Source organism: Chrysemys picta, chromosome 7, assembly GCF_011386835.1.
Source record: "Chrysemys picta bellii isolate R12L10 chromosome 7, ASM1138683v2, whole genome shotgun sequence".
In the NCBI taxonomy this organism is placed as follows: domain Eukaryota; kingdom Metazoa; phylum Chordata; order Testudines; family Emydidae; genus Chrysemys; species Chrysemys picta.
This window is the reverse complement of record NC_088797.1, coordinates 71,594,294-71,621,904: the sequence shown is the minus strand read 5'-3', so window position 1 is coordinate 71,621,904 and position 27,611 is coordinate 71,594,294. Positions and strand designations below refer to the sequence as shown.

The 27,611-nt window shown below is 45.1% G+C and overlaps 1 long non-coding RNA gene across 1 annotated transcript; it reads right to left on the bottom strand.

Moving 5' to 3' along the window:
• Positions 1 to 531: 531 nt before the first annotated feature.
• Positions 532 to 24,701, bottom strand: LOC122174117 (uncharacterized). The gene is made up of 2 exons (XR_006175510.2): positions 24,477 to 24,701; positions 532 to 2,392 (listed from the first exon to the last, which is right to left on the bottom strand). It is a non-coding gene; the product is annotated as an uncharacterized LOC122174117 (long non-coding RNA).
• Positions 24,702 to 27,611: the final 2,910 nt, after the last annotated feature.

Here is a 27,611-nt window from a genome sequence, read left to right as displayed (position 1 = left end):
TGCAGTAGCCCATCCTCATGCATTACCTTCAGAGAGGGTACAAATCCCTTAGCTGCGTGAAAGATTTCAAAAACTTCCAACCACATCCCTTGTATACTTCCTTGTCTGATTCCAATCCAATACTGAGGCAGGTTTGGTAGAAGAGATACACAATGATTTGGTCTCTCATTTAAGTTTGGAGGAGGATTGAGGCTAAGCCCATTTTGCTAAAAATCTAATCACAGTTTAGCAAGTTAAATGAGAAACATGAAGAGGAAAAGAATACTTAGCTGTTGGTCACCTGGAGCAGAAAACGAGAAAACAATCCCAGGTCCTTTTCAAATACGGCACTAATCTGTGTTGGGTGACATAGTTACAGAACATGATAGCAAACAATTATGAAACATAAACAAAGGGTTTGGTGGCTACTTAGTTTTCTAAGCGATCTGAGTCTGGAAGGTTTTTGTTCTATTTTTTTGTTGACTGTACACCATGTCCACAGCTCTGATAACAGATACCCGCACAGTTTGTGTTCTTTTTCATATCAGTTCCTTTTTCCAATCCTCATGACTCTTAGCAGTAGTTCCAAAGAAAGAGCGTTGTTATGCTGCCCTTGACCCTCAGTAGCCTTCCCTCTCATTAGCCATTATCGTCAAGGACACTGACGGTCATTTTAGGGCAACTGTACTTTGTGCATCTGAGAAGTGAAGTTACAGCTTTAAAAAGTCAGTAAATAAAAAACCAGACTGTAAAATTACCCAGAATATTTGATTTCAGCCCAATAACTAAACAGAACAGTCCTCCTTTATTTATTAGATGGAAGTGGAAAAGGATGCCAAGGGAAAGAGAAAAAAGTCTTCTGGTTCAGTCAGTTACACTGCAGTCAGTAGCTTAATTCCCTACATGTGAGACTATCTCCTTTCAAAAGAAGCAGATTTGTTTCTCTTTTTTCCCCACCAAAATAAAGAAATCTAGTCTTTGAGCCTTGTTTAGACTAAACTTTATAGACTTTTGCCTGAGTAAGAACAACAGGACTTAGCCTCTTGATTATTAATTATTATTATTATTTAAAGTTGACATAATAGTGACCAATAAAGGGACAAACTACAGAGTCTGATCGGTGGCACATGTTTATGCCAGATTTACACAGATCAGAATATGGCTCAGAGCAAACCTGCATGGTAGTGGAAAGCATTAACCACATATAACACAAATCATCCTATTAAACGCAGCATGAGAAGGGCAGAATCAGGCCCACAGTCTTTTATGACATTGGGTATGTTCGACATAAAATGCTGGAGATTGCTTTCCTGATAGGAGTGCTAATAAGCTTTTAATTGTCCTAGTCCCTCCTTTCCAAAATATTCAGTTTGAGAAGTGCTAAGGCACACTAAGGAACACAAACTACAGGACATATTTAAACCTAAATAATCACATTCTGTTTTCCATAGTAAATTCGGTCACTACAATTCAGGGGAAATTCCTGCAGCATGTGTGCTTTAACTTGCCACAGTTTGTGTTTTACATTTGCACCGTTGAGCTTTGAGCACTGGGTTATAAAGAACATAAGAATTCTAGCCAAGGGATGGGGATAGCTTTGTGTTGTGACACTTAGAATTTTGGGGAAAAAATTAAATAAAAACCCAACCAACCAAAAACCCAACAACAACAAGAAATGGTCAAAACAGAAGAACAAGTTTTCAAACCAAACAGACACAAGACTGTGGTTAATTAATAGCAATGACTATGCCATTCATTGCACTGTTCCCCTTGAGGGAAAATATATTCAGCTTCTATCAAACTATATATATATATATATATATATATATATATATATATATATATATAGCTCTCAGGGCCTTGCCTTACCATGCTTTTCAGACTAATATAGTTACCTTGTGTCTTTTTGGTGCTGTTTACAAGTGGTCATAACTACAAAGGCATGTGCTACTTGTTTTTCTTTTTGTCATACGTTGGTCAGTTATGGTCATAAATAGAAGCACAATCCAAGAAACAAGTGATATGAAGTACAGTGCAGTCAATTAGATGTAGGAAGAGTGGTAGGAACTATAGCAAGTTAATATAAAGTTATATATACAGTGTCGTGCAGGACCTCAGCAGCCATAGGCCTGGGAAAAGCTCATTTTTTTGTTATGGATCCTATTAAATAGTTGCTAGTTGTGAGTAAGTTTGTAGCTTGTTTAGTTGCAGGATTCTTTGTCCATTAGGCCTGGTTATACAGTTCCATGCAAAGAGATCTGGGGCATATGCTTCATTTTCCAGATCACCACGGCAACAGGGGGGAGAAACATCAGAAAGCTCATTATCAGCACTGAAGCAAAGATCACCAGGATTATTGTCCATGGTGCCAAGACAGTGTCCACCATGATTTCCTCACTTTTAAGACCTGAATCTGTGAAGAGAAAACACACTTAAGTCTTTTTCTAAAAAATCTGCTTGAAGATTACAGTAACTCCTCACTTAACGTTGTAGTTATGTTCCTGAAAAATGTGACTTTAAGCAAAATGCTGTTAAGCTAATCCAATTTCCGCATAAGAATTAATGTAAATACGGGGGTTAGGTTCCAGGGAAATTTTTTTCACCAGCCAAAAGACTATATTATATGCACACACACAGTATAAGTTTTAAACAAACAATGTAATATTGGTACACAGTGATGATGATTGTGAAGCTTGGTTGAGGTGGAGGAGTCAGAGGGTGGGATATTTCCCAGGGAATGCCTTACTGCTAAATGATGAACTAGCAATTGGCTGAGCCCTCAAGGGTTATCTCTCACACTCTGCAAGGCAGCAGGAATGGAGGGAGGGGAGGGGAGACAGCATCGCAGAGACACACACCGTGTGTGTGTGAGAGAGAGATGCGCATTGCCCCTTTAAGTATGCTGACCCTACTCTTAAGTACACTGCCTTGTTAATTAGATCAGCTTTCTGAGACCGCAGCTGCAGCCAGCAAGCTCCTGCCATCCTTAGCCCTGTCATGTGTCCCCCCTGCTCTATGGAAGATGGGGTAAGCCAGGTACAGGAGCAGGGCGGAGGGGGACACCCTGACATTAGCCCCCCTCTTCCTTCCCTTTCCCCCCGCACAGCAAGCAGGAGTCTCGGGGAGCAGCTCCAAGGCAGAGGGCTGGAGTAGCACATGGCAGTGGGGGGAGGGACAGCTGCAATTGATAGCCTGCTGGGCAGCTGCTGCACACCGAATTTAGGGGAGCAGGGAGCTGATAGGAGGAGCTGATGGGGGACTGCCGGTCCACCCTGGTTCCAAGCCCCCACCAGCTGCAACGGGCTGCTCTTTCTGCAAGCAGTGGACAAAGCAAGCAGCTGCCAAACGACGTTAGAAAGGAGCATTGCACAATTTTAAACAAGCATGTTCCCTAATTGATCAGCAACATAACAACGAAACAACGTTAACCAGGATGACTTTAAGTGAGGAGTTACTGTACTAGAGACATTGCACTCACTTTACTTAGAGTAAGGACATGACATGGAGAAAGAACAGTTTAGTTTGAATGTCAAGAATCGTTGTCTGTAACAGCTTATTAATAAAGCTAGTACTTTTCATCCACAGATGTTGCCCACTTTTGTAAAGTGCATTAGCATCCCTGCTTTACAGATTGGGTTAACTACCACAGCAAATGAATGGCCCAGTGGGGACTACAATCGGAATGCTTGACTGCCAGCCTAACACATGCTGCACTGGATCACACCTTCATAATCTTCTGGAGTTTATTTCAGATTAACAGTGTTTATTGTTCCGTAAACAATCAAATACAGGACAGTAAATAATTACAACAGCCCTGTGAGGTAGACAAGTATTGTTCAAGCCCACACACTAAATCAGATCTAGATGTACAACAAAGAAATCCCGGATCTCAGGCCCCAGCACACAAGAGTCTTGTTTACACAGGGGAACATATGCAAACATTTCCCCTGGGTGCCAGCACCAGTTCAGCTTTATTGATCTTAACAGCTTCCATTGGTGTTAAGTACTGCATCAGTTAGACCTGCTCTGAACAGCATTACCTGAAATGGATGTCAGTGGCCTGTTTACACTATGGTGCCCAATGTCACTGACACTAGCGGAGCAGAATCAGTGTTTGGAAAATGTTTACACAAGGCTATAGAAAGAAACACAATGCAGGCACTGCACCTGAAAAATCCACACCCCGAGCAATGTAGTTATACTGACCTGAACCCTGGAGTAGACAAAGTTATGTCCACAGGAGAGCTTCTCCCATTGACTTAGCTGCCACTTCTCGTGGAGGTGAATTAACTATGCCAATGGGAGAAGCTCTCCTGTTGGCATAGTAGCATCTTTGCTGTAGCAATTTAGTATAGACCTGCCCTAACTCATCGCAGCAGGTGAGCGATCAGCCCTAGTTTGGCTGGGAGTTTGCTTTACATGCACAAGATTCATTCAATATCCCACTCAGATTTGTCAGTGCTAGCCATGCACCTCTAGAAAACAGGTGGTTTCTAGGGGACTAAACACTAGCTTAGAATAATTATTAGGTATATGTGTAACCAGATCATGCTTAGAGGCCCCCCAGAGATCAGGCCCCATTGTGTGAGGCATTGTACAAGCCCGTGGAGATAGATTGTAAGCTCTTTGGGACAGGGACTAATGAGTCAAGACAGCCAAAGGGTGGGAAGGGTGGCACCATATGGCCATGGTGACACAGCTGGTTGCTAGCAAAGCAGGATGAGAACAATAATCCTAAATGCAGCAACTTTCATGGCAAAAAGAATTCCAACGTACTTTACAACCTGAAATATGAAATGAAATACAAATGGTTCCCAAGGATCCCGTCGTCCACCAGTGAAATGCAGCTACCTCCGGGTGAAGCTGTCTAATACCATATAGCACCCCCATGTAACAATCTAGGACAAAAGGCAAAGATACTTTTTCTAATTCAAAATAGAGTGGAAATGATGAAAAAAGGCAGAATTTATCCACAACACCAGACTTAATACTTCCTACTCTTTCAAGAAGATCCATGAGATCGAATGGGTCTGTAAGTAGGCAAGACCTCATTGTAACTGTCTGTCAGAAACACAGCAGCAGCTCAGGCAGTGTATGGTCGCTCCAACTTCATTGTGGTGCTTTGATTTACTACTGGGGTTTTGGCTCAGCAGGAAAGGTGCTGTCTGTCAAGTGCTGTGGGTCAAGTCTGTCCTACACACTCTAGCTTATGATAGGGTCCCATCAAAATGGGATATAGCTGCTGGAATAATGGACTCTTTTCAGAGTAGTAGCCATGTTAGTCTGTATCAGCAAAAACAACGAGGAGTCCTTGTGGCACCTTAGAGACTACGAAATTTATTTGGGCATAAGCTTTTCTGGTATTCAGGCCAAACATCTCCGGATTTCAGTTGTTTTGAGATAATAGTAACCTTATTCAAAAAAGCAGGAGAAAGTAACAAGAAACTGTGATGATCACTCAGGGTTTAAGGTTCTTGCCAGAGCTCTGCTTTATTCTAGAGCTGTCAATTAATCGCAGTTAACTCACGTGATTAAAAAAATTAATCGTGATTAATTGTACTGTTAAACAATAGAATACCAATTGAAATTTATTAAATATTTTTGGGTGTTTTTCTACATTTTCAAATATATCTATTTCAATTACAACACAGAATACAAAGTGTACAGTGATCACTTTACATTATTTTTATTAAAAATATTTGCACTGTAAAAATGATAAACAAAAGAAATAGTATATTTCAGTTCACCTCATACAAGAACTGTAGTGCAATCTCTTTATTATGAAAGTGCAACTTACAAATGGAGGTTTTTTGGTTACATTACTGCACTTAAAAACAAAACTATGTAAAACTTTAGAGCAGGGGTCGGCAACCTACGGCACGCGTGCCAAATGCGGCATGCAAACCGATTTTGAGTGGCATGATGTTGAGGTTCCTGCCCCCAGCCCCACTCAGCCCCCCCGCCCACTGCTCTACCCTGTGGGGGAAGAGGCAGAAGCTTGGTCCTGCGGCAGCCAAGCTTCCCCCTCCCCCGCTTCTTCCCCCAGCATGGTGCTTTCCTGCCCCTCCTCCTCTCCTTCCCTGCGCCGATCAGCTGATGGCCCTTGCGAGGGGGATGGGGATGAGTGGCAGCATGCTCCCTGCTCCGTAGAGGAGACAGAGAAGAGGTAGGGACGGGACCTTGGGGAAGGGGGTGAAACAGGGCATATCCCTTCCAGCCCTCTGCCCTGACCCCTGAACTCCCCCCCCCACACCCAGCCTTCTGCCCTGACCCCCCCCACAGCCTTCTGCCCTGCACCCCCCACACACCCCAGCCCTCTGCCCTGACTCCTGCACCCCCCCACACTCCCCACTGCCCTCTGCCCTGAACCCCCCACCCCCCAGCCTTCTGCCCTGCACCTCCACACACCCCCAGCCCTCTGCCCTGACCCCTGAACTCCCACCCACACACCCAGCCTTCTGCCCTGACCCCTGAACCCCCCCCCACAACCAGCTTTCTGCTCTGCACCCCCCACACACCCAGCCCTCTGCCCTGACCCCTGAACCCCCCACACCTCCACTTCCCTCTGTTCTGATCCCTGAACCCCCCCCCACATCCCCAGCCTTCTGCCCTGCACCCTCACACCCCTTAGCCCTCTGCCCTGACCTCTGAACCCCCCCACCCCCCAGCCCTCTGCCATGACCCCTGTACCCCCCACCCCCCAGCCCTCTGCCCTGACCCCTGTACCCCCCACACACCCAGCCTTCTGCCCTGTACCCCCACAGCCTCATCCCTCTGCCCTGACCCCTGAACCCCCCCACACACCCAGCCTTCTGCCCTGCACCCCCCCACACACCCAGCCCTCTGCCCTGACCCCTGAACCCCCCAACCCCACCCCAGCCCTCTGCCCTAACCCCTGAACCCCCCCCAGGTCTGGGGTCCCGGCAGCCGGCATCCTGGCCGCAGGCCCCGCTCAGCCTGCTGCCAGCCTAGGTGAACAGAACCCCAGGCTGGCAGCGGGCTGAGCAGGCTGGTGGTGTAAGATCAGCATTTTAATTTAATTTTAAATTAAGCTTCTTAAACATTTTGAAAACCTTCTTTACTTTACATACAACAATAGTTTAGTTATATAATATAGACTTATAGAGAGAGACTTTCTAAAAAATGTTAAAATGTATTACTGACACGCGAAACCTTAAATTAAAGTGAATAAATGAAGACTCGGCACATCACTTCTGAAAGGTTGCCTACCCCTGCTTTAGCGCCTACAAGCCCACTCAGTCCTACTTCTTGTTCAGCCAATCGCTAAGAGAAACAAGTTTGTTTACATTTACGGGAGCTAATACTGTCCATTTCTTAATTACAATGTCATCTGAACGTGAGAACAGGCATTCGCCTGGCACTGTTGTAGCTAGTGTCACAAGATATTTACGTGCTAAAGATTCATATGCCTCTTCATGCTTCGGCCATTGTTCCAGAGGACATGCTTCCATGCTGATGACGCTTATTTAAAAAAAAAAGCGTTAATTACATTTGTGACTGAACTCCTTGGGGAATAATTGTATGTCTCCTGCTCTGTTTTACCTGCATTCTGCCATATATTTCATGTTATAGCAGTCTCGGATGATGAGCCAGCACGTTTTTCTTTTTAAGAACACTTTCACTGCAAATGTGACAAAATGCAAAGAAGATACCAATGTGAAATTTCTAAAGCTAGCTACAGCAGTTGACGCAAGATTTAAGAATCTGAAGTGCCTTCCAAAATCTGAGAGGGATGAGGTGTGGACAGGGCTGGCACCAGGGTTTTTGCCGCTCCAAGTGGCGGGGCAAAAAAAAATGCTGCGATTGCGATCAGCGGCACTTCGGCAGCAGCTCCACCGTGGCGGTCTGAGAGGGACCAAGGGACCCGCCGCCGAAGAGCCAGACGTGCCGCCCCTTCCCCTTGGCCGCCCCAAGCACCAGCCAGTGTTTAACAGCTTGCTACGCTGGTGCCTGGAGCCAGCCCTGGGTGTGGAGCATGCTTTCAGAAGTCTGAAAAGAGCAACACACTGATGCAGAAACTACAGAACCCAAACCAAAAAAGAAAACTAACCTGCTGGTGGCATCTGACTCAGATGATGACAGTGAACATACATCGGTCTGCACTGCTCTGAATTGTTATCGAGCAGAACCCGTCATCAACATGGATGTATATCCTCTGGAATGGTGGATGAAACATCAAGGGACATATGAATCTTTAGCACATCTCGCATGTAAATATCTTGCAACATGAACTACAGCAGTGCCATGAGAACGTCTGTTCTCATTTTCAGGTGACATTGTAATGAGAAGCGGGCAGCATTATCTCCTGCAAATGTAAACAAACTTGTTCATCTGAGCAATTGGCTGAACAAGAAGTAGGACTGAGTGGACTTGTAGGCTCTAAAGTTTTACATTGTTTTATTTTTGAATGCAGGGTTTTTTTGTACATAATTCTACATTTGTTAATTCAACTTTCACGATAAAGAGATTGCACTATAGTACTTGTATTAGGTGAATTGAAAAATAGTATTTCTTTTGTTTTTTTACAGTGCAAATATTTGTAATAAAAATAAATATAAAGTGAGCACTGTACACTTTGTATTGTGTTGTAATTGAAATCAATATATTTGAAAATGTAGAAAACATCCAAAAATATTTAAATAAATGGTATTCTATTATTGTTTAACAGCACGATTAATCATGATTAATTTTTAAAATCACTTGACAGCCCTACTTTATCCTGTATCCCATTCCAAGATCCATCTTGCTGCATAACAACAATAACAAGAGCTTCTCAGTGCCCTGTCCAGACTCCCGGTTTGGCTAGCTCAGTCCTTAAAGGCACAGTCTCCAATACCACAGAAACAGTAGAAGTGAAAATCAACTTTGCCCTCTTTAGATCCCAAGGTAGGGTGAAGAGCAGCCAGGAAAGGAGACAGCTCTGCTGCAGAGGGAGGGAGTGCTGGCTGTGTGCTCAGATCAGTGATAAATCAATGGCGTGACCTAAGGGAGACAGTATGAGGAAATGAGCAGAGGACACATTATCTACATCCTATAATTAAGCATTTGCACCCCAGGGCAGGTGAAGGAAGGTGAGCTACAGGAAGCCATGTTGACATTTATACGTGGTCTAGGTGTAAACTTGTTCCCTGTGAAGATACTGCATCCCCAGCTGAGCTAGAAGCCCTCTCTTGGGAGGCAGGAGCTACAGTAACAGGAGAGATGTTACACGGCTGGCCGGGACTGAGACTTCTTTTTTAAAGGAAGAATCAGATCTGATTTGAGTGGCTGGAGGGATTCTGCTTGGGCCAGCTCACATTAGTGAGCAATAGGCTGTGAGCAGCCATGCTGCTCACCAGCCACAGTGCTGAGGTGTGAAGCAGCACCTCCCAAAGTGCCTCCCAAGGGAGACATCCTGCAGTGAGGGAGGGAGGCAGGGATGGTGTATGTGTGTGTATGAGATGGGGTGTTCCCCCACCTGAGCCCGAAGAGGTGAAGATGGCTCAGAAGAGGCCAATTAAGATTATCAACCACATTCTGGGGGGAGTCAGGCTTGACTGATTAGCATTATGGAGATGAAGCCCTGCTAGGCAGCAGCAGGCTGGGCTTGTATACAGCCAGGAAGTTGAGAGCAGAAGGGAGTGAGTCTGGAGTTATTCTCTGGATATAGAGAGGTGGGTTGGCAGGCAGAAACTTGCGGGAGTAAGAGCCCTGTGAGAAGAGTTTACCCAGAGAAGTTGTGGGGAAGAAACCATGTGGAAGGCAGAGTAGGAAGAAGCCCAGGGAAAGAGCAGTGAGGGTTGAGAATCTGTAGACCTTAGCTGCTGATTATAGGATCCCTGGGCTGGAAATAGGGGAACCCAGGCCTGCCCACATCAGCCACTGGGCAAGTGGCCTGGACTTAGAATTGGTATGGAGCGCTGTCTGAGATGGTGTCAGACAGTTTGTCTGGAGAGGCTTTCATACCCTGGAAGGGGAAAACTATAGGGTGACCTGTCTGATTCTTGCAGAGAAAGGTTATGGGACAAGCAAATGATGGAAGGGGGTGCCAGAATGGATGAGACCTGATCTTCAGACCCTGTTACAAGAAAGTGCCCCAGTGGTAAATGAACCAGGTTAGTGTGTATGTTTGTGTGCATGTGTGTGTGAGATCACATCTCTTGGGTGTAGACCAGTAAGACATATATTTCAACCCAATAGCCTGGCTAAGCACAAACTGCAAACCCTAACCCCCATCCATTCAAGAAGGCATAGGCTGCAGCCAGTTACCCCTGCAAGTGCATTAATGATATCCATTGTAATATAGCACACTGCCACCCTCATATGAACAGCTTACTGGATAGGGAAAGCTCTAGGAGAAGCAGTATAGTTTGGTGTTTAAAACAAACCTGTTCTCTACTCCTGCAAAATTGAGACTGATATGTGTCAGCACTAAAGTACTTTTTATACATGTATCATAAAACTACAGGCTGATAGTTTACAGGCCAGGTCAGGCTCTGAAGATGAAACCAAAGCTTCAGAACCTTAAAGTTATGCCACATCATGCTATTATCTCTCAGAAGCTAAGCTGGGTCAGAAGTAGGAGAAGTAAAACAATGTTTTATGGAAGCATTCCTCCAGGAATTGCAATCTACTGGTCAGACACTCCTGCAGGAGGCCAGACTTTCTTTTACTGAAGGTATGAGTACCTGCTCTTCCCAGCAATGTTAATTTCTAAAGTCCCCTTCTTGGATTGATTTAATAAATTACAGATGAATGAAGTCTCAATATTTGAGCTACCCTTTTCCACCTGCCAGTTATGTTTATATGACTTTAGGTAATGCACAAATCATGCACATCCATTGAGCCAAACCTCTCTATAACAAGAGAGCATAGAGGGCTGCATCTGCTAACCCAGCTGTAAAGCTGCTGTAGAAACTACAAAGTAGCAGTGCTGATTCTCTACACCATACCAAAAAGTTTGTGAGGACATGACACAACCCACCACAGTCCTGCACAAAGCCCACTCACTCAGACTTTGCACAGGGGATGAGAATTTGTCCCATCACGTATAAAGTGCCAAAACTTCATACATATTGAATACTGACACGCAAATATGTGATAGTAAAAAATACATGAATTTTCACTGTAACTATATGCTAAAATTCAAAGAGAGACTAATAATGAGAACACTGGTTTTGTAAACACTGAAAAACACTGCAAAACACTGAAAAATGTAGATGGAAAAACATTTTTTCCCATCTTTATTTACCTTTTTCTTAATTTTGTGGGGGTTTGTCCAAAAACTCAAACCCCATTTTTTCCCCCCGTTTCTTGGCATTTCCTTCCTTTTTGATGAAACCCCCAACTTCTTGATGAAAATAGATTTTTTTCAAGCAAACTTCCATTCCATCCACTGAAATTCTCTTGATAGATTTGATCGGCTCTATTTATATAGTGACAAAATTGTGCAGGTCACTTTATGGACAAGTAAGGGAATGAGATCTCTGCCCCAAAGATCTTATAATCAAAGGACCCAGTTCTGCAATGATCAATGCATGTATTCCAGGGTCTGCCCTCACTGTACAGGTTGCAGGATCAGGGCCTAAATAGACAACATACAGACAAAAGGTGAGGGATATGGTGCAGCAGAAAGCAAATGAGTGAGATGTGGTATCTAGCATGTTTCCTAATGCTGCTTTGTTTTTATTTATATTAAGAGTGGATTAGCGTATATAGACCTCCTTGAAGGAGGAGGTCTTTTGGGGAGAAACTTGAAGCCAGGTGGACAGAGTCCGTTGAAGGGGCCTGCACTGGAAAAAGTGTGTAGTTGAGTGGTAAGTCAGGTATCTCGGGTGGTGCAAAGGGCAATAAAGAGCAAGATTGGAGCAGAGGGGTAGGCAGGAGTTAAACTGTGCGGGACCTTGAAGGCTAGGGCAAAGGATCTGTAATAAGGATCTTATCCTGTGACCCATGGGTGGAGAAGGTATCTGGCAAACCTGACTTGCTAATGAATGCTAGCAAGATTTTGCTGGTGACATTTTTTAGGAACATTGGGATTTATCATCAAGCAGATTCCAAATAGAACTTCATTTTGCCATTAGGCAAAAGAAAACAGAACCTGTTAATTGAGGACCAAATCCTGAACCCTGCTTCCAATCCAAGAATTTTTCATGGGTTTTGGGGAGCTGGAGTTTCCCTTCCATTCTGGGCAATGGAGTGCCAGTGCACCCACTCTGTTCCCCTTATGCAGGGAGTTTTGAACTTCAAGTCCATAAACCCCAATCTTAGATCCCCCTCCTCTGGTCTAGGTAAGGCTGTTTGGAGAGCTGCTCCCTAGCACCTAGCAAAGCCGCTCCCTTCCCCTTCAGCCACATAAGTGTAACTTGATGAATTAATTTCACCTGTAGTAAATTGTGCAATGCTGTACACGGAAGTAAGAAATTCTGTCCAGACGCCTGGCAGATCAGCTTACAACCTGAAGCATGAATGTGATTATTACCTGTATTGTTATCTTAGCTGCATGTTTGTAGTTAAATAGTCATCCTTGTTGGAATGCAACCAGTCCGGCCGCCGGGGAGAGCAGAGCCGCAGCGGGCTCGCCACCCTCCCCCCGGCTCTCTGGCCACCGGGGGCTTGCCGCTGGGGAGAGCGGAGAGCCCCAGCCGGGCTCTCCGCCCTCCTCCTGGTGCTCTGGCCGCCGGGGGCTCTCACCGGGGAAAGCAAAGAGCCCCAGCTGGGCTCTCCACCCTGCTCTCGGCGCTCTGGTCGCCGGGGAGAACGGAGAGCCCCAGTTGGGCTCTCCGCCCTGCTCCCGGCACTCTGGCCGCTGGGGGCTCTCTGCCCTCCCCCTGACGCTCTGGCCGCTGGGGAGAGCGGAGCCGCGGCGGGCTCGCCGCCCTCCCCCTGGCGCTCCGGCCGGTCGGGGATTGCGGGCCCGCGGCCGGGCTCGGTGCCCTCCCCTGCCGCGCTGTGGGGGGTGGGGGGTGGCTTTTTTGCCTAGGGCGGCAAAAAAGCCAGAGCCGGCCCTGCTTGTTGCCTCGGCACACCTCTGTATCAGACTATTCCCCCCCCCTTCATTTTGCTAACCTATTTTGTCTCTTCTGCTAATAGTGCTTTCTTCATTCTGTTCTTGCTTTCAGTTTTCATTCAGGTTTTGTCTTAACCTTTGATTTCTTTTCTATTGCTTCCCTTTCCCTCCTTTACCTGGACACTTGCTTTTCCTCCACTGTTTTCTGTTCCCATTTGTGTTTCCATTTCCCCCCACCCTATTTTAATGTACCACTTTTCTCCCCCCACAACCCCTACATGCACACAAACAATTTTCAACTGCATCATTCTTTTCCACCAGAAGTTTATTTTCCCATGTAATGCTCTATAGCTCCCCTCAGCTGCTAATTAGGAGAGGAAACGAAATGAGCTGAGATGAAATGAGCACATTAAAAATGTATCCCAGTAATTACCTACTTCAAATGACCTATACAACATGGAGCAGAAAAAGATGGAGTGTAAGACATTCGGGGGGAGGGGGATTGAGAATTAATGATGCTGTGTAGCTGAGTTAACTCTTGCCCTTTTATTCCAATTTACCTTTATATTCATTTCAAAATTAGATTACCCAATTGTTTCAATAGTGTCTTATAAATGGGCTAAATTCATACGGAACTTGTATTATGATGATGGGAGGGGCAAATGGAAAGATTTTTATTAACTCCTGTCAGTTCTAAAAAACATCCGGGTTCATTGTAACTAGCAGATACAGAAGTTGCAGATGACAATGTGATCCGCTCCCCCCCCCCAACGTTGACAATGTCCATTTGAACAGGCTTCATTGTGACATGTCAGTCAGCATTTGGATATTTTATCCACTGCCTTTGAAATGGGCCTACAACCACTTTCAATTACATTTTCCACCATGAATAGCTTTGTGTTGAGGTGAAGGGACCTTGCATGCAGAATATTATAGAAATAGGTTTAAAACACCTCCTCAAACAAGCTACCATCCTGCATATTTCCCAACCTGCCAAGCCTCAAATGTAGGACACAATGCGTTAGATGCCAGTCACAATAAAAATGTTCATACTGGCGTCACAATAAAAATGTTCATATTCACATAAAATATGATGGAATTTTTCCTTTAAAATAAGTCTGTCCATAACCTCCTCTTCATTTCTGAAGTAAATCATTATCAATGGAATTGAGGGGACACCAAACTAGTGTGGAACATAAGTGATTTGGGGATGCTAATGAGTAGCATCCTTGGAAGGAGGGACACTCATGAGAGAAGCATCCCGGAGATCTGCTGACCAGCATGGGTGGCGTAGCAAGAGCCTCTAGCAAGGACAGCTGATGACTCTTCAATAGCAGCAGGCAACAAATGCCTTGAGGGAGGGGTTTTAGGAGAAATAGAGAGAGCTAAACTCGATCAGAGGAGGGTATCTGAGAGGGGGCTCCTACACTTTAGCCATTTTACTTCAATAGGGTTACCATAAGTCCAGATTTTCCCGGACATGTCCGGCTTTTTGGTCCTCAAATCCCCATCCAGGGGGAATTGCCAAAACGCCGAACACGTCCGGGAAAATACTAGTCTCCTGCTTACCTTAGAGCGGCTCCGGCAGGCTGCAGGTGGATTCCCCAGACACCTCAGCTTTGTGCAGATGAAGAGCCGAGCTGCCCAAGCTCTGCCGGCTTCATGGTTTGCCGGGCAGCCCTCAGACCTCCAGACCCTGCACCCCCGGCCGGGCGCTTCCCCAGCGCAGCCGGAGCCTAGGAGGGGAAGCCCCCGGCCGGGGGCGCAGGGTCTGGAGGTCTGGGGGCTGCCCGGCAAACTGTGAAGCCGGTAGCGCTCGGGCAGCTCGGCTCTTCAGCTGCACAGAGCTGAGGTGTCTGGGGGGAGCAGCAGTAGCCGCCACCGCCGCAGCAGGGGAATCCGCTTGCAGCTCCTCCAGACACCTCAGCTCTGTGGGAGGGAGGAGGGGAAATGCGGGGCGCCCAGGGGAGGGGGCGGAGTTGGGGCGGGGCCGGACGGGAAGGGGCGGAGTTGGGGCTGGGCCGGGGCAGGGAATGGGCGGGGCCAGGGCCCCGTGGAGTGTCCTCTTTTTTTAATTTTTAAATATGGTAACCCTAACTTCAGACTTGCCTGAAGTTAGCCACACTTTCTACCTTGTCTTTGGACTATAGCTTGTGGAAGCTGTATTTGTATTTGAACCAAAAGGGGCAGTAGATTCAGAAGCTTAATTATTTATTCATTTTTTAGAACAAGGTATCCCATGGAAGTGTTTAAATTGCCACCCAATAAACAAAACCCTTTCTTTGGCCAACCACAACTTCAAACATTTGTGTCCCCATCCTTAGCAAATAGGCCTATTATTGTCATCATTGTCAAAATGAAACTATACATCTCATTGACTGCATATGACTAATAGTCTAATTTAGAACTTGAAAGAGCAGGCTGCCTTGAAAAGATGGTGAACTGCTTCCATTCTTTCGAACAGCTAAGACTTCCTTTGCGGCTCATAATTATAATATAGCCTTTAAGATCATTGCTGAGGACTGCTGAAACACAAAGTACTGATGAAAGGCCTTGTTTTATGGTATAGTTGCAATCTAGTATTTGTCTGCAAATCTACAGTCTACAATGAATTTACAGAGTTTAAACACCAGATGGGAATATGTTTGGGCCAGGTGGTCTGAAGCAGTGCCGTAACAAGGGTGAGGCGAGTGAGGCACTTGCCTCAGGCACACAAAGCCGAGGGGCGCAGAAAGTGATGGACAAAAAGGAAAAGAAAAGAAAAGCCACTGGCTGGCATGGAGATATTTATAACCCAGGTGATCTCTCCCCCCCACGTTCCGCCCCCCCCCCCCCCGCCTCTCCCGAGTGTCCCCCGGCCCAGACTTGCTTCCCCCTGCTTCCCAGCCCGGAGCAGAGCAACTCCATGCTTCCTCCCTGCAGCAACTGCTGCCACAGGGTCCTAGCGCCCCCCATCTCTACTGCCAGGGCACACTGTCTCTGAGCCTGCCCTCCCCCCTCAGACCCTTTCATTTTCCAGTGGGCCCCTCCAGCAGCACAGGGGTCCCCCTGTCCGCAGTCACCACTCCTGCCCCATGCTGGGCAAGGAGGCAGCCCCATCCTTCACCCCCAGTGAAGCTACAGTCAGGGGCAACAGCAGGGGAGGAGGCGCACACAGAGCACCACCTGGCACCCACCACCGGGGAGGCGAGGGAGATTCCTGGACCTGAGAGGGCCCCTAGGAGCACATGCAGTGACAGTGGTGGGGGTGAGTGTGCTGCTGGGGGGGCGGGAAAGGGGGGGCTCCTCCCCCAGAGCTTGCTGCTGCTGCTGGCAGAGAAAGGGCTGGGGGAGTCCTCTTCTCTGGCCCCTGTCCCGGAGCAGCCTGCCTGCACCCCAAACTCATCCCCAGCCCTGCCCCACCCCAAAGCCCACACCCCCAGCCAGAGCTTTCAGCACCCCACCACACCCTCAACCCTCTGCACGAGCCCTGAGCCCCTCCAGCACCTCAAACCTCCCATTCCCAGCCCCAGACAGAGCCCTCACCCCTACTCTCACCCTGAGCCCCTCCCACACTCCAAACCCCTCATCTGCAGCCACAACCCACTGCCCTCACCCCTGCACCCCATCCCTCTGCAACCCTCCCATCCCCAAACTCCCTCTCAGAACCTGTTCCCCCTCCCTCCAGACCCCCTCACATCCCCAAACTCCCTCCCAGAGCCTGCACACCAATCCCCAGCCCCAGCCTAAGGCCTGCACCCTAGACGTCCTCCCTCACCCAAACTCCCTCCCAGAGCCTTGGGCAGGTGGGGTGGGGGCAGAGTTTGGGCAGGGGCAGGTTCTGGGCACCACCAAAATTTCTACATACCTGCCACCCCTGATCCTGCCCTGCAAACCTGAACTCCCAGCATTTTCAGGACACATGCTGATCCCTAGTGGCCACTGCTGATATCCAGCACCTCCCTCCTCTCTTAACCTGTGATTTCCTCTCGGGATTCTCGGGATTGGAACTGGACTGGAACCAAAGACCATCTTGGAAGCAACATTACCAGCCCAAGCAGTCAAAAATCATGAGTTGACCCCCCAAAATCACAGGCTCTACCGCCGCCGCTTCATCCATTCTTCGGTGGCAATTTGGCAGCAGGACCTTCCCTCCGAGAAGGACTGAGGGACCCACCACCAAAGAGCCGCCCCGGTGGGGAGGGCGCAATTTTAGATTCTTGCCTCGGGCGCAAAAATACCTAGTTACGGCTCTGGTCTGAAGACTTAGTCTTTGTTGACAGGTGTTATAACTATAAAGGGAAGGGTAACAGCTGTCCTGTGTACAGTACTATAAAATCCCTCCTGGCCAGAGACTCCAAAATCCTTTTCCCTGTAAAGGGTTAAAAAGCTCAGGTAACCTGGCTGGCATCTGACCAAAGGACCAATAAGGGGACAAGATACTTTCAAATCTTGGGGGGGGGGGGAAGGCTTTTGTTTGTGTTCTTTGTTTGGAAGTGCATTCGCTCTTGGGACTGAGAGGGACCAGACATCAATCCAGGTTCTCCACATCTTTCTAAACAAGTCTCACCTATTTCAAACTTGTAAGTAAATAGCCAGGCAAGGCGTGTTAGTTTTCCTTTGTTTTCTCAACTTGTAAATGTACCTTTTACTAAAGTGTTTATCTTTGTTTGCTGTACTTTAAACCTAAGACTAGAGGGGAGTCCTCTGAGCTCTTTAAGTTTAAGTACCCTGTAAAGTTATTTTCCATACTGATTTTACAGAGATGATTTTTACCTTTTTCTTTAATTAAAAGCCTTCTTTTAAGAACCTAATTGATTTTTCCTTGTTTTAAGATCCAAGGGGTTTGGATCTTGATTCACCAGGAGTTGGTGGGAGAAAGGAGGGGAATGGTTAATTTCTCCTTGTTTTAGATCCAAGGGGGTTGGATCTGTATTCACCAGAAGTTGGTGGAAGGAAGGAGGGGGAATGGTTAATTTCTCCTTGTTTTAGATCCAAGGGGGTTGGATCTGTATTCACCAGAAGTTGTTGGGAGGAAGGAGGGGGGATGGTTAATTTCTCCTTGTTTTAAAATCCAAGGGGTTTGGATCTGTATTCACCAGGAAATTGGTGAAGGTTTCTCAAGGCTTCCCAGGGAGGAAATCCAATTGGGATGGTGGCGGCAAACCAAAACTAAGCTGGTAGTTAAGCTTAAAAGTTTTCATGCAGGCCCCTACATTTGTACCCTAAAGTTCAAAGTGGAAATACAGCCTTAACAACAGGTGTGAAACAGAAATGATCCTGGTGCCCTTAATCATCATCACTGAAGGCACTCCTGATAGCACTTTGGGGGGGGGGAAGTGCTGGAGGAAGAGGAGACAAGTTCCCAGTCACCTTTACCCTTCAAGGAACCTATCTTGGTGTCTTCCCACCAGCACCCTGTTGAAGCAATATAAAAGGCTTTTCTTAGCCTTCTGCAGGTTCTAGCACATTAATATAGTTTCTGTCTCTGGCAGTAATAATTGCTTTATTGCAGCTGGTCAAAAGGGGTTCATAGGCCTAGGGAAAGTGAAATGGAGAGTGAGAGAAAAAGGCATAGGTAGAGAGAGTAGCTAGCTTGTGCTAGTCTCTTGTTTTCAATTCTCAGATACATCTTAAAATGGCTTTCACAAAGGGGGTGGCGAATATAACCTAGTGCCCTACTCTTAGCTTTGTTCTTATGATCAGTTCAAAGTGCTTCATAATTCTGTCCTTCTTTAGATTTCGTAATATTTAGGTTACTTTTGTAGAATGTTCAAAGACATCAAATCTTACACTATTGATTACTCTCTGGAAAAGTACAAAAAAAGTTCGACATGGGATTCATCTTGGGGAAGGCTGTCAAAAACTTGACACAATGACCAAATGAAATAATGGCTCCAAAATCCATGGAGGCGTATGATCTGAAGTATTCATAACAACAAATATAACCGAGTCTGTACTCTCATTTCTACTAGGATATCCCCTTAGCAACTAGTGTCTAATGCCACTCATATAGCACCTAGCAGCTAACAGTCAGTCAGCTGGAAATGTACAGGACATGTGGATAAACGTATGGTTGCTTTTTTTTTAAATGGTTTCAGTGTAATTGTGTTACTCTTGAATAACTCCTGGAGAAACATCATCCCTTAAATGACAGGTACAGACCACAAGACATTGCAACAATAGAAAAAAATATCCCTGACAGTGAATTAGCTTGATGCTTTGTGTTTCATTGAGCAAGAACTAACTGCTAAAGGTTTGTAAAGCAAATATGGACATACCTTAGCTTTGAAGCTTGAGTGTGGGTTTTTAGCAGTGAGTATTAGTGAGGTACCAAGGAAATTAGCAGGCACTTGGTTAGTGAAGTATGTCCAAGCTGCTGACTGTAATATTTAACTCCTTGTCTTGGAATGGCGCCTCTGACATTCAAGTCTCAACATTATTATGGTAGTGCCTGAAGGGCAACTGAGAAGAGCACCCCATTGAACTAGGAACTGTACAAACACAGTAAGGAACAGTCCCTGCCCTGAAGAGCTTATAATTACTAGTTTCTTGACTATTGTCATCACTGTACTGCCAGCCAAGAGGATTTTTGTATAGTTTAGCTGCATTTTCTGGATGATTTTTTATGTTTCATGAACAAGAATACAATATTTGTTGGACCTGACTGGAAGAACCTGTTTGGGCGGTTCTCCTGCTTTGCTGCCCTCTCTGAAGAATGTAGCAAGGGATTGTTATCTTGATTCTATCATTTCAATTAATTCCAGTCTGTTTGCAACAGATTTCTTTTTCCAGAGTGTCATTTACCTTTATAGGGAAGGACTTCTCATAGGTTATAGAAACTCAATGCAGTTTTCTTCCCTGGGCAGCTTCCCTGCTCCTGCCCAGTTGGGGCATGGGAAGCCTGGGACTCCGCAGGTGGTCAGTGAGTTCCCAACCCACCTTCTCCAGGGCGGGCTCTCGCTGAAGGTATCGGGAGGCAGAGACAGAGAGATGGGTCAGTGCTTCCCTCGCCTGGGGCCATGCTTGCTGTTTACAGTTGCTGTAGCTACAGCAGCTCAGTGGCTCCGAGCTACTGCAGGGCTTGGTAGATCCCCAGTAGGGTGGGGAGTTCCTGCTTCATGACACAAGAATAGCAGCAAAGTGCAGGTGCACTGAATGGGGAGCTCTACTCCTTACTGCCTGGCCCCAGCGTGCGAAGGCCAGGCCCCACCACAGGGATTCCACCTAAGTTTCCATAGGGTGCATGCAACCTGCTGGGATCACCCATTCTCGTTAGCCTTGAGGGTTCCGTGGGTGATGTGTGGAGAGCCTGAGCTCAGGAGAATCCTTCCTCGCTGCCACCTACAGAAAGGGGTTTGCTGCTTTTCAGCACATACAGAAGAAGGGGCCCAAGTCTATAAACCCCACTGAGGCTAGCCCTATTGACTTCAGTGGGACTCCTCCCACTATTTCCATCAGTAAGGGACTGCAGGATTGGTCCCCAGGGCTGGAAATATTTGCTGTAAATGAATGTTTTCTCTCAGATTATTTTATAGCAATGAGCTCTATCAACTGTGCATGGGAGCTCGCAGGCAGAGCAGCCTGGCTGGTGAGGGACAATTTAATGAGACTACCTGCTCAGATGTTCCCATGCTGCAGTAAACATACTAATTCCTATACAATCAGCAGACCGTGGAAGCAAACACGTACTGCACAACAAGAGTGCCATGAAATAAATAAAAATCAATGCACAGAAAACAATTGCTAATTTAAAATCCATAGAATCACCTCTCCCCTGGCGGTGCAGCTCAGCGGTGACTTGACTGGCTCGGCTCTGCCAGCTGCCGCACAGGGAGTGGGTGTGGTGTACCATGTGACCAAGTGGGGTTGGCTCTGAGTCAACAGGAAACCCCCGCGTGGGAGTCGGGAGGCTACCCCTCCACACTTCCCCTGGCCTCCTCTCCCTCTGGAGCCTGCATGGTTGCCAGATGTGGCTTCCCAGGCACTCACTGCCCTGGATGGGGGCTCCTGCTCATTAGCCATCTGTGGCCCTGGTTAAATCCCTCTACCCTGCCCCCAGCCAAATATAGAAGTCAAACTATACCCACGATTTTCCCCCCATAATCTTTACAAGATTTAACAAGATCCTGAGTTTTCTTCACTGCCCTGATGGACTAAGTGTAGTGCTGATAGCACAATAGATCCAATATATATTTTGTTAGGTTGTGACTTTTGGATTAAGACTATTGGCCTGGGCTGTTCCCTCTTTAGGGAGCTCTCCTCTTTTTGTGTGGAAGGATGGAATTTCACCTTTTCAGCAGCAGCATAACCATCAAGTAGAAGCCCATCTGATGTGGCTTCATGTGAGCTTTTGTAAAGGAGAGTAGCAGCCAGTGGTCACCGTCTCAGCAGCACCATCCCTTGCTCATTTCCTAGAAGTTAGTGAAATATAGCCAGTTCAGGTAGAAGCTAGCTGCCAAACAATCAGCAAAGTAAGAAAGAGAGAAAAACTTTAATCCAAGGACACTGAAGCAACTTCTGATTCTTACAAAAAAACTCACTGGGGTTGATAAGGTGCACATAAAGCAAACAGGACACAATCCTGGAATTCAGTTTTCTGAGGCATGAAAGACTGTGGTCTCATCTGCCTGAACATCTCTCTCTCTCTCCATCTACATAGTCTCAGTATTTCAAACCTGGTTTTTAGACCACTAGGCCATCCCTTTACGGAAACAGTATGAGTTAAGTTAGATTGTTGGTTTACCATATTAGAGTACTTACTGGTAATTAAAATGATATATACCAGCTTAAAAATAAAGCATGCAATATTAGTAGTGGGGTATATAATAAATTAAGGCATCCACATCAAGATGGATGTGACATTTTCTGAAGCCTAAACAATCAGGAGGGTAAAGGTGTTTTAACACTTAACTTAGGATGGTTTTTGCTGGTGAACGTTCTCCAATGATCAAGTTCCCTAGCTCCCCCCCCCCCTTTTTTTTAAATGTAAGTCTGTTTCAGTATGCATATGGGCTTGTTCTGCGTTTCAGTATGCATATGGGCTTGTTCTGTACTATTCTGCTTCTGCTCTGACATCAGCTGGAGAACTGGGAAATTTTTAAAAGTCTCTTATATTAAGGATATACAAATCCTTTCTTGTGTGGAGACAGGTGCTCTAAAATAGGTTATGGGAAAATAATGTAAAATGGATTAAAAATAACAATTGTGTACTGATTCTGCTTCATCTAATTCAGTCTCCATTAACTTAAATGATATTCCATTATATGCCCATTTTGTTACTGTTTGCCAAACCCATATTTTAATAGTTACAACAATCGAATGGATTTATACAGCTCCTCTAAAGAAAGTAATTACTCCTAAAGGGCCTACGCTACACTATGCAAGTCTCCTGGGGCATATACCAGTTAGAAGTTGGGTTCCTGGGCCGTCTCTGTAACAGTAAGACACAATAACTAGAGCCAGTCAAAACAGGGAAACAATTTTGTGAAATGTTTTGAAATTTTTAGTTTATTTTGCAGGGCTCTTCAGTGAGGAAAATGAATGTGCCATTAAAAATTGTAAAATTATTTTGATTAAACTTTCTGAAAAAATTGGCAAACACATCAGTCAAAAGCTTGGTAGAAAACTTGGGGAGCCAGAAAATGTTGATGATCTGAAATTTTATGTAACAAGTTTCCATTTTTAAAAAAGGCCACTTTCCAACAAAAAATGTTCAACTCCTGAGTTAAATCCTACAAATATATATTTCAAAAGCACTGAAGTGACGGAAATGCCTAAATCTCACTGACTTTCAATGAGACTTAGTTTCCTAAATGCCTGTCAATTTTTTTTAATGGAAATTATGCTCTTCAACAACCAACCACCCCCCCTTACAAACACTCTTATCCTGAAAACACCAACTACTGGGCATAGTGCTTACTGCTACGAGAAGTCCCATTTTAAAAGTCATTTTTACTACTTACAGTAATAAGCACTAAAACGGGTAGTAAAAGAGCTGGGTGGGAAACTGTTTTCCCACTCCGCAAAAATGTGAGACTTCAAAAAATTTCCCATTAGGGTGAAACAAACCTTTGGATACCTTTTTGTGGAAAATCAGAGAGCCACCGCAGAATAGCAGTAGCCCAGAGGTTAGGGCATGTTTGGGAGAAATTTCTGAGCCTTCAGCATCTAACATGAGTGTTCTCTCTTTGTCTCTCCAGAAATTCTATCCTGGACATGAGAAACCATTTCCAACAAAAGTGTAATAAAAAATGCCCCTTTCCCATGAAAAGTTTTGGTTTCAACAGATTGGCATTTTCCACTGAAAAATTATTGTTGAAAAATTCCCATTCAGTGTAGGATCAAGCTCTTAGTTGTTGTTCATAAATATTTCAATCTATTTCTGGAATTCCTTTTGAGCATATTATACTGTTGCAATTTAATTTTATTTTTTTAAAGGGAAATGACTTCATTGTTTAGTCACAGTATTACATAATAAAGCTGGTAATTTCACAGTGTAAATTAATGTAAATTTAGCTTGATGGGGTTCTATAAACAATATGAAATTTCGGTGTTGACATATATTTTGATACAATGAAAATAAGGAGTAGGAAAGAAAAATACTAAATGAGAATACATTATGAAACAATACACTTACACAGTATATTTGATCATTTTATCTCATACTATTAATAAAAGACAATTTCTGATCACTGGGACTTCACTGACAAATGTATTTTTTTCCCGTTATTGTGATATGATTCAGCTTGTTGTCTCACATAAACAGCGGCACTGCATTAGTTGAAATAGACCCATGATGTTTCTCTTACTATTTAAAATGTGTGAACCCAAATTTCAATGAAAGTTTGTGGGTCTTTTTGTAGAATATGAAAAATTAGAATTTTCTTAATATTTGATCCAGGTATGTTTTGTGTGTATTTTGGAATTGTTGGCATATGTCTGTTATCCACCTGTCTCCTGTACTTATTGTAATTAGGGGCCATATATATATAGGACAGTAACTCCTCCTATGATAGAACATCTATAATTAGTCTTTCATACTTTTGAGAATACTTAAAATGGAAGCAACAGAAACCAGTAGCAGTAGAGTAAATCAATCTAGAACTGAAGTCAACAGTATGAAACTATGCCAGTCTACACTGGCTGAGAATCTAGTATCTTTGTACATTACAGGAGCTTTGTTTCAAGTAATAAAGGACCGTCAAGGGCAATATATTTGCAGACCATACTCCATATCCATTTAGTTATCATAGACTACATTGCTTTAGCAGCAAGATTATTAAATTGAATGACAAAATCAGCAATTTAAAATGATCAAAAAAGGAAATTAGAAACACCAGTATTAACTGTCACCATATTTGTCACTTATTTTTGCAACCTGGCTAATAAACTAATTTTCTGGATTGAATTGTTCCGGCACTGTTTCTTCTTCTACTCTTACAGGGAACTAAGAAAGCATGATGTATGGTATCATTAACAATTCTGTTTTTTTCCTGTCTAAACTTACCTTCTTATTAAAGTCTTAGATGTATCTTTCAAATCTCACTGATACCATCAAGTTGCTTTGCATCGGATTCCATTCCTGGTTGTCAGCCTGAAATAGAGTAAGTTTTTCTTAAAAGTTGTTCAGCATATCGGACAAAGGCAGCTAGCTGGGACCATGATTAGCCTGTGAGACAGAAGGGATCAAGTAAGGCTGACATTAAAGTACACACCGCTGATTAGTTGTACTGAAGGTGCCTCTATCACCTCCCACTTTGTTGTTCTTAAAGTGACATGATCCTTTTAAAGTAATGTTCAGGTAGGCTTAATCTGTCTTCACCACACGTGCCTCTGATGATTTGTTCTGAAACATGGTGAAACGATTAGCAGTGGGTTTGCATACTGTCAAAAGCTTTATTTTAAGAGTCACTTCTTGGTTATTAATTAAGGACTTCTTGGCAGGGAAATGGCTTGTCCTTTTTTTTTTTTTTTTTTTTTTTATAAATCATCAGCATCATCACTTACTAGTAGGGTAACCAGATAGCAAATGTGAAAAATTGGAATGGGGGTCGGGGGTAATAGGAGCCTATATAAGAAAAAGCCCCAAATATCAGGACTGTCCCTATAAAATTGGGACATCTGGTCACCCTATTTACTAGTCACACACAGCTATATATTGATTTATTTTTTTGATTTGCCCCATTAGGGCCTGATCCAGTCCCACTGAAATCAATGGGATTCTTTCCATAGATAGCACCATACTCTGCATCTGGCTCTTAATGTTCCAGATTTCTAGCTGCAATTCCCATATCTTTTCAAACATATTAACTGGTGATGGTCAATTTCTTGTCTGTTTCATGGAAAATTTCAAACCAAGTGATCATTTGCTTAAAAGTATGTTTACTTGTTTTCAATGAGGTCTGTGATGAACAATCTGTTTTAGCGTTAATGTGGAAAACTAACTGTGGTGCTATGTATAAGAAAGGAGCCCATTGTTACACAATTTTCATAAATCTTATATAAAGTGTATCATGTACGGTATCAATGGAAAAGTTACAATCAATCAAATATGATGATTATCCTGGTTAAAGCCACATATCATCTTTGTATCTGAAATTATGAATATTGGCTATTTACTTGCATTTTACACACGTGTTGTAATCCTGGGTAGCAGCCCCAGATAGAATTTACATTAGGGTAAGACAGCTATGTGTTGATGGCAGGGCCGGCTCTAGGCACCAGCGCTCCAAGCATGTGCTTGGGGTGGCACTTTCCAAGGGGCAGCACTCTGGCTCCTCTTTTTGTTTGTTTGTTTGGGGCGCAAAAAGCCGGGAGTGGCCCTGAGCGGAGGTGAGCTGCAGCGGTGGGGGATGCGGGGAGGGCCGCAGGAAGTAACCCTGGGAGGGCGGGGGCAGAGGAACCACCCCCCACCGCCGCAGCTCACCTCCGCTCTGCCTGCTCTCCTTAGCGTGCCGCCACCACTCCACTTCTCCCTCCCAGGCTTGCTGCGCGAATCAGCTGTTTTGCGGCAAGCCTGGGAGGGATGGGGGAGAAGCGGAGTGGCGGTGGCGTGCTCAGGGGAGCAGGCAGAGCGGAGGTGATCTGCGGTGGTGGGGGGCGCGGGGAAGGCCGCAGGAAGTAACCCTTGGGGGGCAGAGGAACCGACCCCCCCAGCTCACCTCCGCCTCCTCCCCCGAGCGCGCAGCCGCTCTGCTTGTCCCCCCTCCCTCCCAAGCAAGCCTGGGAGGGAGGGGTAGGAGGGGAAATGCAGCGCACCTGGGGGAGGAGGTGGGGCCGGGGATTTGGGGAAGGGGTTGGAATGGGGCGGGGAAGGGGTGGAGTTGGGGTGGGGCCGGGAGGGGCACAGAAATTGTTTTTTGCTTGGGGCCGCAAAAAGCTTGGAGCTGGCCCTGGTTGATGGCCAATTAAGGACACTTAGCGCACAATGGGCCATTGAATGAATTAATCTGGCCTAGTAAGCTTTTTCTGTGGACGACTCAGAAAGAATATGGGCAATGGCTGCCTCTGTGAGTCATCAAAGCATGTTAGGGCATGTGATATGCTCAGGTGACTCTGAACTTCATTTGGGCCAGTAATTTTCCATGCAGCTGTGCTATTGTGGGCTTTGTTTGGGACAGTAAAATTCCATACACATGGCAGAGGATATCAAAGGCACCTGAGACACTTCCATTTGGGCTTCATTTCTCTGGAGTGAATTTCTAACAAGGAGGCTTTGAACAAGGACTGATGACCCCCCCCCCCCAGTCTGTTTGGGCAATTGCAGAGACACTTTTGCAAGCTAGCAGTTTATTCCATCACTGCTTCAAAACTGATATAATGACATAGCAATCATATGTATGTATATCATCAATTAATCATTTATAACTCTTCTTTTCTTTTATTAAACCTTTCGTTTTTATTTACTAAAGGACTGGCATCAGCGTGATTATTGGGTATGATCTGAGTTATATATTGATCTGATTATGTGGCTGGTCCCTTTAGATTGGGAGGTCCCTAGAACTGATGAAATTGGTTTTCAGTAACCTCTCATCATGAACTCTAGTGTCTCGGTGGTGAGCCAAGGGTTGGAATGCCTAAGGAGATTGCATTTTTGACTTCTTGTTGGTCAGTGTGGTGATTACAGAAGTTCACTTTTGTTACTGGCTTGGTATAATCTAATGATAAAGTAACCACCAGTTTGGGGTGAATCTATCCTATTTCTCAGGGGCCTGTCCTCAATTTGGCAGCCTCAGTGGTGACCCACTGAGACACAGTGACACTAACATGTCCTTCCTGGAAGCAACACATCCAGCTACCTGAGTTTCAAACATTATATGGTATAATTTGGAGTGCCAGGAAGCAGGGTGGTATTTGAAGGTGTGGGCAAGTAAGTATGGATACTAAACCAGCTAGCTTCCTTCATCAGAGCTATGTAAACTTAGGGGATGAGTAAGGTTTCAGGGTTGGGTTTTAGTCTGGCATTTGCTGACAAAAATCCTTCACCTTAGTTTGTGAGTTATACATGCATAGGCCAACTTAAAACAAAACAATTTCAAAGTGAATTTAGTTGCTATAAAGAGAGCTGACCTGAGTGTGCTGGAGATGAAATTCTCAACTTTATTCACTGAACAGATACAATCGGGTAAGCCGTGTGTCAAGC